The sequence below is a fragment of the Capsicum annuum genome, chromosome 4 (assembly GCF_002878395.1).
Source record: "Capsicum annuum cultivar UCD-10X-F1 chromosome 4, UCD10Xv1.1, whole genome shotgun sequence".
NCBI classification, from domain to species: domain Eukaryota; kingdom Viridiplantae; phylum Streptophyta; class Magnoliopsida; order Solanales; family Solanaceae; genus Capsicum; species Capsicum annuum.
The window spans coordinates 39654593-39668830 of record NC_061114.1 but is presented as its reverse complement, the minus strand read 5'-3'; positions in this window follow the sequence as shown (position 1 = coordinate 39668830).

Below are 14238 nucleotides of genomic sequence, written 5' to 3'. Positions count from 1 at the left end.
AGTTTCAGTTTAAAGCTGCCGAAGGTTGCTGATTTCATCCCTCAACTGTACCTTGCTGGAAGTTGGAAAGAACCTTTCTAGGAAAGCCTCTTTCAACTACCTCAAATTGGTTATTGAATTGGGAGTAAGTCCATTAAGCCATAGTGTTGCCTCCCTAGACAGAGAAAATGAAAAAAAACACAAGTAGATAGTATTGTGACACACTCCTAGGTTATCAAAAGACTTTCAAATAGTGATAAAGTTCACCAAATTCATGTTTGGATCATCTCCTGGAAGACCACCGAACAACCCCTTATGTAGAAGGAGTTGAATCATCATACTAAAAATATTGAATTTAGCTCCAGGTGCTAGAGGTAGAGGAATAATAACTCCAGGTCCACCAGCACCATCCATTCCATCTTCGTCATTATTCAGATCAAACTATACTGGTTGTTTATCTTGTCTCGCCTTAAAGGGACGATTCTTGTTTACATTCTAATTCTCTGATGTAGCTACATTCTCTGCATGCCTTGGATTGACAAGATCTAACAAATCATCACCCCCCAAATCATCATTATTAGGATTAGGATCACGCATCGATTGGCCATTATTCTGCTGATTAAGTTGAGCTCTAGCTAGAGCGGCTAGTCTTTCAGCAACTTGGGGGTCTACTATTTTGCCAATCAGCTGCGGTTCTGGATGTACTAATAGTAATGGTGCACCTGATATCCATGTACTAATTATACACAATAACCACCCTACACAAAACAAAAACAACAAACAAAGGTAAAATTTAGGAAACTTGACCAAAAGTCAATTAACAAACACAAACTTAATTGACAACCGTATTCCCCTACAATGATACCAAAATTTGATACGTCCAAATTACACCTCTCTTATGAAAGAGTAAGCGGTCGCTGTTAAATACAGAACCCAACTAGTTTGGGTGTCGAATCCAACAGGGAATATCGTGTTCAGTAAATATTGTGATTGTTATCAGACTGTTGATCAAAGGTTCCTGAATAAGAGGGGTTTTGATTTATAGATTATGTTATAAATATTTGTAACAGATTTGTTCAAAATAATGATTCTTTTTGCAAGTATTAATTCAATGATATTAAAAAACTAGAGTTATGGTTACCGATATGCTTCAACAACTAGGGTTGTGAATCACTTTAAGGTTCCAATTAATAACTTCAATTGCAAAAGTAGTTGAATCCTATTGTTTACCCATTAGTTTCTCAACCTAAATAGATAGTCTATCCTTTAATTCTCTTAAACTTAAAGAATGTATTGATTATTCAACTATTTTCTCATGTATGTCAATATGGTTAAGGCATTTGCCATTAATTCAAAGATTAAAGCCTCTAAATTCCATTAAACCCTTTTTCCCCAAAAAACACTTTCCTATTCGGACAAGTGATGTTTTTTGGATCACCTTTCAAGTTTGCAACTAGGAAAAGTAATTAAAATGAAGAAGTGTTCATTCAATATTCATTACCAATGGAACTCAATTAGAATCATAACCCAAATCAGTTTTTCACATCAAGACTCCCATAACCCTAGATATGGGAGCTTGGTCACATATCTACATAGAAGAAAGAGAAATAATCTTTATATTATTCATAAATAAATTCAGAATTCACTTACAAAAGTTACAAGAATTAGTTCTTGAACCTTCAATAGAAATGGAATTATTAGGTCCACAAGTTTTGCTTGATTCACAGAATACTATGTTACATGGTTTCAAAGATTGAAAAAACTATGGTAACAATATACAATATGCTAGAAATTAAAACCCTAACTGGGTATTTATATGGTCCTAGGTAAAAATGATTTAAAATTCAAATTCAAAAAACCTGCATCCAAGTTGATTGCCACCTCGACAGTCTGTTGGTGAACCGACGGTCCATCTAGTGGACCGTCGCTGGAGGTTCCATAAAGTCAGGTTCTGGTAAGAGTCGATGGCAACTTAGCCGTCCTTTGCTAGCCCGACGATCTGCCGCTTGGGCCGTCGTTTGACTCTCAAAATTTTTAATTTTTTTTTAGACCTAACGATCTAATTCGTGGTCCATCATATATTTAATGGTTCAACAATTGGACCGTCGTAGGGATCCTCATTTGATACTTTCTGGTTTTCTCTAACGATAAACTTGGCGGTTCATTGGATAGATGACAGTCTGCCAGTTAGACCATCAGTGACCTTTTTCTGTTACTTTTTAAGGGTTTCTTCTTCAGCTAACACCTTAACTTGAAAACTCTTAAATCCAATGTTAAATACAATATTAGTTTCTTGAAAACACATAATTTTCCCATGAAAAAAAGAAAAATATTTCATCAAAACCCAGAACATCAGTTTGTAGCATACGACACTTATGGATAGAAGGCTCTTAGATGTTTTAGGAATCAGTTTCCCTTCTTTTCGTATTCATGTAGTGTACGAGCTCAAGTTAAACTCTCAATCTAATCCATTTCCTCTTTTTTGTTAAAGAACATGCCTCCCAAAAGGGCTAACGAAAGGAGAATCAAAAATTATTTAGCACCTCAGCCGTTCAGGCAGATCCTCTAGATGAGCATGTCTTTCATGTATAATTCAGTGTTGAATTCACTACTCTAGCCAACTCCGTAGCAGCCCAGAATGAATGGTCAATTGATATTCCATCCAACCAAGTGGCCAATACTACTGTAGCCAGAAATAAATCCTCCCTTATTCTGAGGATCTAATCCAGAAGAGGACCCACAGGAGTTCCTCAATCAGGTGCAAAAAATCACAGATATTATGGGAGTGAATTCTGGTGAGAGTGTTGAGTTAGCTACTTATCCGCTATAAGATGTAGCTCATACGTGGTTTAAGCAGTGACAGGTAGACAAGGGCGCAGATGCAGAGCCCTTAGAGTAGGAAGAGATGGCTTCTGTCTTTCTAGATAGATTCTTTCCCTAAGAGCTAAGAGAAGAAAAGGTATTAGAGTTCATCAATCCAGGTAGGGCAGTATGAGTGTGAAAGAGTATTCCTTTCAGTTCACTCAGTTAGCCAGGTATGCTCCCTATGTTCTAATAGACAGTAAGTCCAGAATCAGCAAGTTCATATCTGAGGTGTCAGATAGTGTGGTTAAAGAGTATAGAATAGTAATGTTGATTAAGGAGATGGATATATCCAGGCTTATGGTCCATGCTTAGCAGATTGAAGAGGCTAAGATCAGAGATAGAGAGGCAGAACAAGAGACCTAGAATAGGTAACTTAAATTTTAATCAGCCACACCTATCGTTCTCTACCATAGCCATTGTTTCTTTCTTTTCTCTTATTCTACCCTTCTCCATACCTTTTTCAAATTACACACCCCTATTATTGCCACCCTTAACTTAAGTTGTTTTTCTGAGTTGAGATACACAATGTCCAAGGAGGACTAAGGCCAAAATAAGTTCATTGTAATACAAATGGGATGGTGAGGCATGATGTACTTCTTCGCCCTTATGTGAGGAATGTAATTCTTTGTTTTTGACTAAAAAAATCAAAAATATAGACATATGTTTCCTCTTTCTTGTACTCTTACTTAGGTTCAGATGGCTTGATCAAAACCTGGCTATCCAAACATAATGTAGAAAAATGCTTTGAATAAGGTCTAATATGCCTCAACGCAAGAATTGTAGTCTTATTTAATTCCCACATAATTCTAGTATGCTTTCCTTAAAAGTGACACTATCCATAAAAGTATCAGAAATTATTGACTTTTCCATTTTAAGATTCTTCAATTTGCTTTACAGATTTTTTTCAATGTCACACCACCTATTACTAATTTATTGGGCATTGCACGCAAGAACTTATGCATTCACCTCTACCTATAAGTAGTAAATACCCAATATAAACCTGACAGTGTCTTGAATAAGTTCATGATTATTGTTCTAAAGTTTTGTCAATGTTTCAATATATCTAACCTTGTGCTCACACACTATATTATAACACCCTATATTTCTCTAGCATAATCTAAGTCCCAATACATCAGTATTCCTATATGATTTTTTAAACACTAATTATTTTTCATTTTAGAAATTGCTATTGTGTAGGAAATTCAATTAGTTTCCCAATAATTTAGAATTCTCCCAAATTTGATAACCGGGTAAGAAGTTATGTTGATTTTAAGTTTCAGTCATTAAACACCGTTGATTTGACCCTTAGCACATCATGGAGCCAGTCTAAATAACAATTGTCAATTTCTTGTGTGGTACCATGATATTGGTATATCGCGCCAAGGGACCAGTTCATATTTGGCAATTTCCAGTGAGCCTCCGTGTTTATGGCGCATCGCGGAGGTTGCCATAATGGCATTCCAGTGAAGGACTACATTCTTACTGCATCATGCCATCGTCCAGTTTTCCAATTGTCCCTTTTCTAGTGGCTTGGTGCAATAGTAGCATATTGCACCAATGCCAAAAATTGGGATCCTCAGTTTCCAGCTTGCACTTTTAAATTTGTTTAGGGGTATTTGAGTCTTTTTCCTAAGCCCTAAACTCATCCTAAACATTAAATTTAACCCTTAATTGACCTAAATACTCATTATTATTTAATTTCTATCAAATTAAAGATTTCCTTTTTAACAAGAAACCCTAGCTCTCAAATTCAAGGTTAAATCTCAAGAACTCACCATCAATCCTTCCAAATTCATTAACTCAGGTATGTTAGATGTTCATTAATGGATTCCTTTAATCCATGGAGTCCAAGTATCCTTTTTAATTACAAAACCACCATCTTTTCAAGTTTATTTGATTTTAAATTATGATTTCATTAATGAATCTCTATGTACTATTGATTTTATACCATATTACCAAGAAATTATTGTTATTATTAAATTCCACAAGTTTTAATATCATCATTAATTAAACAAAATCATGATTTAGCTCTATTATGTCAGATTCATGCTATTTTTATATATTTTAGGACATTTTTATGATTGCTTTGAACCATGAACAACAAGTGTTTGATAAAATGCTTACAAGAGTGATTTATTTAATAAGAGCCTTCATGTTTTGGTCTTCAAGCTTTAGATACTTTTTAGTATTGTTGTTTTGAGTCCTGGGGGTATTGAATACTCGAAAACCATAGTTGTTTATTTAGTCTAGTCTTAGTATATTACAGAATAGTTTCCAGATTATACTATGAGCATTCTCAGAATAATCAAATATCATTCATTAAACTCAGAACAGTCTAGTATCTCAGTGTTATTTAGTTAGAAGTAAATTTAGCACAGAGCGAGTGGAGGGATGGTGACTTCATCGTCAGATAAGCAGATTCATTAGTAGTCCTAATACTCCAGAACCACATACCTAATGTAGGATATGAGTAGTCACCCATCAGATTAGGCTTGACTATCTCATAGGGGTCACTCATCAGTTCAAGCTTGGCACCCTTAGTCTTTTGGATATTATATCAGTTTAGTATATCCACATAGCCATCATTAGTACTCGTGGTATGGTATTAACACCCTTCTAATTGGGTTATAATTTAGACCCCAATTAACTCAAATTTGGGAATGTCGATTAGATAATACCTCCCACCATCTCAGATATAGTCTTAGTTACTATCCCGACTCCATTATTTAGTGTTAGTGTTGTTTCACCAAAGAATACAAATTTCAGTTATTTCAGTATTTCAGTTTATAGATTTTACTCAGTTCATGTTATATGTTTGGTCATGCATCCTCAGTATTTATAGATTTTAATGCATTTTTAGTATCTACAGATTCCATGCTCTTTATTCAGTACTCCATACTTTACATTTATATCCAATTAATTAATATTATTTCTATTTATGAGACCATGCAATCATCCCACCTCATTTAGCATACTAGTAAATTCAAAGTACTAATTTCATACCTTTCTTTTGTGCTATGATGTATCATATCATAGGTACTGATGCACAGTTCTAGGATTGTATCTAGATTCTCAAATTATCAGTAGTAGAGTAGCAGTGATGAGTCCTTATAATCTGAGGAAAGATTATATTACTTCATATCTTTATCTCAGTAGTTAGTAAAGTTTGTTGGGGCCTGTCCCATCAACTCATAGTATTTAGTTTAGAGGCTTTTCAGACTACAGTTAGCTATTCAAATTATTCATATTTTAGTATTATGCCAGATTTATAATTCAGTAGTCATTTAATTATTAAAACCTTATGGCATTTCAGTTATTCTTCTGTATTCATGATTATATAATTTTTGTGCTCACAACTGTTACTAGATCATAGGTTATCTTGTGGTCCCTCATGACACCATGTAATTACTAGGGGTAGTCTCGCATCATTGAAAACTTAGTATTAGAGCCTAAGGTTTTAAAGTTTCCTAGGAAGTCTAAAATTCACATCGAGTAGAGTCTTGTACATGGTTGTGTAGTGCGCCACACTTACGGATGATAGGCTACAAGATGTTTAGGAAAAAGTTTCCCTTCTTTTAGTATTCATGTCATACGAGTGAGCATAAGCTCAAGTTAAACTCTCTATCTAATCCACTTCTTTCTTTTATTTACAGAATATGTCTTCCAAGAAAAATGGAAGAAGAACAGGAACTCAGCCAGCCCCTTAGTCCATCCAGGCAGATCCTTTATACGACTATGTATCTCACGCAGAATTCAGGGTTTCATTCACTACTCTATCCAATTCAGTAGCAGCACAAACTAAATGGCCAACTGCTATTCTGGCCAATCCAGTGGCTAATATTGCTACAACTAGAATTTGGGAATTCACTCGAATGAATCCTCCTTTCTTTATAGGGTCCAAGACTAAAGAGGATCCACAGGAATTCTTAGATATGGTTCATAAGGTAACAGATTCTATGGTGGTGATATCTTGTCAGAGTTCTGAGTTGGTTGCATATTAATTACAAGATATAGGCCATACTTTGTTTAAGGAGTGGAAAGTTGATAGCGGTATTAATGCAGGGCCTATAGAATGGAAAGAGTTTGTTGTGGCTTTCTTGGAAAGATTTTTTCCTTTAGATTTGAGGGAGGCCATGGTGTTAGAATTTATTAATCTGAGCCAAGGCAACATGAGTGGGAGGGAGTATTCCCTCAATTTCACTCAGTTATCTAGATATGCTCCTCAAGTGGTAGATAACAGTAGCTCCAAGACAAGTAAGTTTGTGTCTAGCATGTCTGATAGTGTGGTCAAGGAGTGTAGGACCGCAATACTGATTAGCAAGATGGACTTGTCTAGACTGATTTTCCATGATCAAAAAATAGAGAACCAGAAGATTAAGGAAAGGTAAAGATGAAATAACAGAGCTAGAATGGGTAGTTTTAATTTCTCTCATCCAAAGTTAGAAGGTGATAACCATCCTCAGTTTCATCAGAGGTATTCATCCCTAACGCCCTCGTCATCCAGTGTCCTTGTATCGAAATTCAGAAATGACAATAGGGATAAGGAACCAGGATCTAAGTCCTAGGTTAGTGTTAGCCGTTCTCGTACCAATTCTGTATGTCAGAAGTGTCGCAGACATCATCAGGGTGAGTGTAGAGCGGGTAGTGATGTGTGCTTTGGGTGGGTCAAGATAGGCCATCGGATTCGTTAGTGTCGACTAGTTTTTTTAGAAGGATAGGGAAGTGCGTAAACAGGGCAAGTCCTATCAGTCGTCAGTTCCATCCGACCGTCCAACTCAGTAGGGTGCCGCTTTCAATGCTACTAGTAGTCAACATCCGAATAGATTATATGCTCTTCAGTCCCGCCAAGATCAGGAAAATTCTCCTGGTATAGTTACTGGAATGTTGCAGGTCTTTCACTTTCATGTTTATGCTTTACTAGACCCTGGAGCTTCTCTTTCTTTTAAAACTCCATATATAGCCATCAATTTTGGAGTCAGTGTTGAAATGCTAGTAGAGCCCTTTTCAGTGTCTACCCCAGTAGGTTCTTCCATTATATCTAAGCAAGTATACAGGAACTGTCCGGTCACAATATCTTAAAAAGTTACCTTACTTGACCTCGTGAAGTTAGAGATAATAGATTTTGACGTCATTCATAGCATGGATTAGCTCCACTCATGCTATGCCTTAGTTGATTTTAGAAATAGAATAGTTCATTTTCAGTTCCTAAATGAACCAGTCCTTGAATGGAGGGGTAGTACTACAGCTCTTAGGGGTCAATTAATTTTATACCTTAGATCTAGAAAGATGATATCAAAGGGGTGTGTCTACCATCTTATGTGATTAAAAGACTCTAACTCACAAACTCCTACTCTTGAGTCAGTCCCAGCTGTAAATGAATTCTCAGATGTATTTCCTGAAGATCTTCCCCGGATTTCTCCCAAAAGGGAAATCGGCTTTGGAATAGACCTCCTCCCAGATACTCAACCTATATCTATTCCACCATACAGAATGGCTCCAGTTGAACTCAAAGATTTGAAAAAATATTTAAAGGATCTCATAGATAAGAGATTTATTAGGCCCAGCATCTCCCCATGGGGTGCACTTGTTCTATTCATGCGTAAGAAAGACTGTTCTCTCAGAATGTCTATTGACTACCATCAGTTGAACAAGGTCACAGTCAAGAATAAATAACTACTTCCTAGAATCAATGACTTTTTTGACCAACTTTGGGGTGCTAGCTACTTTTCCAAGATAGACGTCAGATCAGGCTATCATCATCTTAGGGTCAGGTAATGTGACATTCCAAAAACAAATTTTCAAACTCGGTATGATCACTTTAAATTTCTAGTATTGTCTTTTGGTCTCACGAATGCCCCAGTAGCCTTCATGGACTAGATAAACCGGGTGTTTAAGCAGTTGGACATGTTCGTTATAGTCATCATTGATGACATTTTGTTCTATTTTTTATCAAAAGCAATCATGCAAACCATCTCAGTATAGTGCTTCAAACTCTTAGAGCTCACCAGTTATTCGCTAAATTCTGTAAGTGTGAATTCTGGAAAAGATCAGTATATTTCCTTGGCCATATTATTTCTGGTGATGGCATTATAGTTGATCCTTAAAAGATCAAGGCAGTAAGAAACTGGCCTAGGCCCATCTCTCCATCAGATATCAAGAGTTTTTAGGGTTTAGCTAGCTATTACCATCAGTTTGTTAAAGGGTTTTCTCTTATTGTATCCCCCATATCCATATTGACTCAAAAAAAATCTAAGTTTTAGTGGTAAGATTCCTGCGAGAAGGGATTTTAGGAGTTGAAGGATCGACTCACCTTATCCCCAGCTCTTACCCTACCAGATGATTTAGATAGTTTTGTTGTGTACTGTGATGCAGCTAGAGTAGGTTTGGGTTATGTCCTTATGCAGAGAGGTAAGTTCGTAGCATACGCCTCCAGACAGCTTAAACCTCATGAGAAGAATAATCTGACTCATTATCTTAAGCTAGCAGCAGTAGTGTTTTCTTAAAGATTTGGAGTCATTACTTGTATGGGGTGCATGTAGATATGTTCATAGATCACAAAATCCTTCAGTATGTGCTCTCTCAAAAAGATTTAAATTTGTATCATAGTAGGTGGTTAGTGTTATTGAAGCATTATCACATGAGTATTTTGTACCATCTGGGCAAGGCCAATGTAGAGGTTGATGCTCTCTATAGATTGTTTATGGGTAGTGTTGCTCATGTTGAGGATGGTAAGAAAAAGTTATCTCAGGAAGTCCATCATCTTTCCCGACTATGTATCTGTTTACTCGATTTAGTAAAAGGTAGTATATGGGTATAGAGTAGCTCAGAGTCATCTCTAGTTTTTGAGGTAAAGAAAAAGCAGGATAGGGACCCAGTCTAGTTAAGTTGAAAAAATCAGTCAGAGCTTAGAAAGTAGAGGTCTCCTCCCAAGGGGGAGATGGTGGGTTGCGCTATCAGGGTAGATTATATGTCCCTGGTGTAGATGATTTGAGGCAAATAATTCTTGTATAAGTGCATGGTGCGCGTTACTCTATTCATCCAAGGGCCATTAAGATGTACCATGATTTGTGGAAGATCTATTGGTAGAGTGGGATGGAGAGAGATACTGTAGAGTTTATAGCTAAGATCTCTATATATCAGCAAGTTAATGTTGAGCATAAAAAGACTAGAAGGTTCATGCAGGATTTCAGTATTCCCATATGGAAATGGAAGGAAGTGAAGATGGACTTCGTGACAGGTTTGCCTCGCACCCATCATCAACATGATTCTATTTGGGTGATCGTAGACAGGATGAAAAATCAGCTCATTTCTTGCCAGTCCATACCTCTTATTCAGTCTAGGACTATGCTAATCTCTATCTCAGAGAGTTGGTTAGGTTGCATGGTATTCTCTTATCTATCATCTCAAATAGAGGTACCCAGTTTACCTCTCAATTCTCGAAATCGTTCCAAAGGGGTCTTGGTACCCAAGTCCATCTCAGTACCACCTTCCACCCTCAGACAGAAGGTTAAGCACAAAAGACCATTCACACTCTAGAAGATATGCTGAAAGCATACACAGTTTATTTTAAAGGTATTTGGGATGACCACTTACCTTTGATTGAGTTCGTATACAATAACAACTATCATTTTAGTATTCGAATGGCTCCGTTTGAGTGTCTTTATGGTAGGAGATATAGATCTCCAATTGGATGGTATGAAGTAGGTGAGGCTATAGTAGTAAGGCCTAACTTGGTGTTTGATGACTTAGAGAAGGTTCAGTTGATCAGAGAAAGGCTTAGGGCTGCCCAAAGCTGACAGAAATCATATGCCAATGTGAGGACAAAGGATATCGAATTTGAGGTTGGTTATTTAGTGTACTTGAAAATCTCTCCCATGAAGAGAGTGAAGAGATTCGGCAAGAAGGGGAAACTCAATCCCCAATATATTGATACCTTCAGAATCCTCAATTATTTCAAAAAGATAGCTTACGAACATGAGTTGCCTTCAGATTTAGCCTCAGTCCACCCAGTATTCTATGTCTCATAGTTCAAAAAATGTATTGGTGATCTAGCTGTAGTTGTTCCCTTAGAAAGTGTAGATATTAAGAATATTCTTTCCTTTAAAGAAGTTCCAGTCAAAATTCTTGATCATCAAGTTTGCACACTAAGGAAAAAAGAAGTTCCACTAGTCAAAGTTCTTTGGTGGAATCAGTCCATTGAGGGAGCCACTTAAGAAAAAGAAGCAGATATGTAGACCAAGTACCCTTATCTTTTCTCCACAAATCCAGATTAAGTATAAGGTAGTAATCTTTTTTAGATTTTTTTCCTCTGTCATGCTCAGTTTTAGTTGCACATCATATTTATGTAGTGCATTCATGAATCAGTTCAATAATGTATTCTATGCATCAAACATATATATTCAGTGTTTAAGCTCAGTCCATTAGTTTCCTCAGTTTAACCAGTTTCATTCGGGGATGAACGATACCAAGAGTGACTTATTTAATAATAGCCTTTATGTTTTGGTCTTCAAGCTTTAGTGTTGTTTCAGTATTATTGTTTTGAGTCTTGGGGGTATTGAATACCCGTAAACCATAACTGTTTATTTATTATAGTCTCAGTATATTACAGAATAATTTTCATATTATACTATGAGCATTCTCAGAATAATCAGATATCAGTCAACTCAGAATAATCTAGTATCTTAGTGTCATTTAGTTTGGAGTAAGATTTAGAATAGAGAGATTGTAGGGATGGCAGATTCCCTATCAGATAGGAAGAGTCGTTAGTAGTAGTCCCTATACTCCATAACTACGTGGCCAGCGTAGGATATGAGTAGTCACCCATTAGATTAGGCTTGACTATCTCGCAGGGGTGACCCATCTGTTCAGGCTTAAAACCCTTAGTCCCTTGGAGATTATATCAGTTTAGTGGATCTAAACAGTCATCGTTAGTAACTATGACACGGTATTAATACCCTTCCAACTAGGGTTACAGGTTGGACCCTGATTAGCTCAAATTGGGGAATGTCGATTAGATGATGCCTCCCACAATCTCAGATATAGTCACAGTTACAGTCCCAGCTCAGTTATTCAATCTTAGTATTGTTTGAATAGAGCATACATATTTCATTTATTTTAGTATTTAAGTTTATGGATTTTAATCATTTCATATTATATGCTTGGTCATGCACCCTCAGTATTTACAGATTTTCATGTATTTTCAGTATCTACAAATTCCATACTCTTTAATCAGTACTCTATACTTTATATGCATGTCTAGTTAATTATTATTATTCCTATTCATGAGACCATGCATTTTAGCTTACCTCATTTAGCATACCAGTACATTAAAAGTACTGGTCGCATACCTTTTTTGTATTATGATGTATCATATCATAGTTGCTGACGCTTAGTTCTCGGATCGTACCTACATTCTCAGATTATTAGCAGTACAGAAGCAGTGGTGAGTCCTCATTATCGGAAGATAGATTATATTACTTTATGTCGTTATCTAAGTATTTAGTAAATTTAGTTAGGGCCTGTCCCATCAACTCATAGTATTCAGTTTTGAGGCTTTTCAAACACTACAGTTAGCTATTCATACTATTCATATTTCAGTATTATGCCATATTCATAATTCAGTAGTCGTTTCATTATTAAAACCTTATGGAATTTTAGTTATTCTTCTGCATTCATGATTATATTATTCAGTGCTCACAGCAGGTACCAGCTCATGGGTTAGCTTGTAGTCCCTTAGGACCGTAAGCACCGTGTAACGACTAGGGGGTAGTCTCAGGTTGTTACATATATCTACCTTACTCCTATAATAATGCACTATATAAAAATGATAAGGATCAATAATAAAGAAGTCTTCATCTTTCCAGACTTTCTTTGGACAAGTGGACATATCAAAAAGACTCAGCATACAATAGCCTTGCCCGAAAAAGAATAGAAAGAAAAAACCTGACAACTTCAACAATTCCAATAAGTTAATCTAGAATCATATTCCCCAAGAATAATGCCAAAATTTAAATTTCTCCCAAACTACTCCTCCAATTAACGGATAAAGCGGTCGAAGCAAAATTTTGTAACCCAACTAGGTTGGGGTCAATCCCATAGGGAATACATCATAAATCCTTATCAAACTTGTTGAAATCACCGGGCCATATGGAAAGTAGGTGGGAGGGGTTTACTAAAGTTGTAAATAGTAACAAGAACTAGATTTTTGTGGTCGTATATAATCTGAGATACACATTAGGCTTGTTTTCCCCCTATCTTATAACTCTATAGATTTATCATGCACTATCAAACTCTTATAATACCGTGTATGCAAAATCTGATAAGTTATGTACCATCAGCTATCTTATGGACTCATTGATAGAGTTTACCATTTACCTTTTGAGTCTCAGGGTGTTGCCTTATTAACCTTTATCTTGGGTCCCAATTTAACTATTACCTTTTCAGTCTCAATTTATTAGATGAAAGATAATCATCTTACATAGATTGTACTAATTAACCTAGGTTAATAATTAATCATAAAATCACTATTACGGACTTCTTTTCCCAATCTCTACCTCCCGATTAGGCTCGTAGTTAATACAGGTGGGATCTTAACATTTTCACCCATTAAGAAGAAAATGAAATCACAGAAAACCACATACATAAAATATCTTTTTCTAGAATGACTTGGCACTTTCTTTACTTTGTTGATCCGACAAGGTTCCCACAACCCTAGCTAATGGAATTATCCACACATAGTTTCAAGATAATTTTTGGAATTCACAGACATAATTAAAGAATTGGTCTCACAATAGAGAAAAAAAACCCAAAGTCTCAAATTGAAGAACAAACCAAGAACAATAAGATCCCAGAATAACAAGCAAATCTTAGAATCACAAAATATTTGTGAATGTTGTAAACTAAGCCCCAAAGGTCCAATTGTTGGATATATCTCCTCCTACTACTAAATAAAATCAAAAGGATATTTATAGATTATAAGAAACAATAGAAATCAAATCCTAAATAAAAGAGAAAAACATAACTAAGCGTACATAATAATGACTAAAGACCTCATAGGAGTAGACATAGGTTACACAAAAACTATATGAAATAGCTTTGAAATGATATGGGAATTTTTAATTGGTGTCCACTTTAGAACCTACCTACGGGCCATAGGTGGCACCTACGATCATAGGTAGGGCGCCATATGTGGTCATCCCAAAATCTACTCTTTGGATTTTATGTATTTGACACTTATGAACTACCTACAGCCCATTACTTATGGACTATAAGTGCCTTAGTATGTCCTCATTTTTCTTCTTTTCATTTCATTTTCTTCCAGTTAGCTTCCATCACCTAGGCTCCAACAAAACCACACCAAAACACATCAAATATTAAAAAAAAAATAGCCTTAAG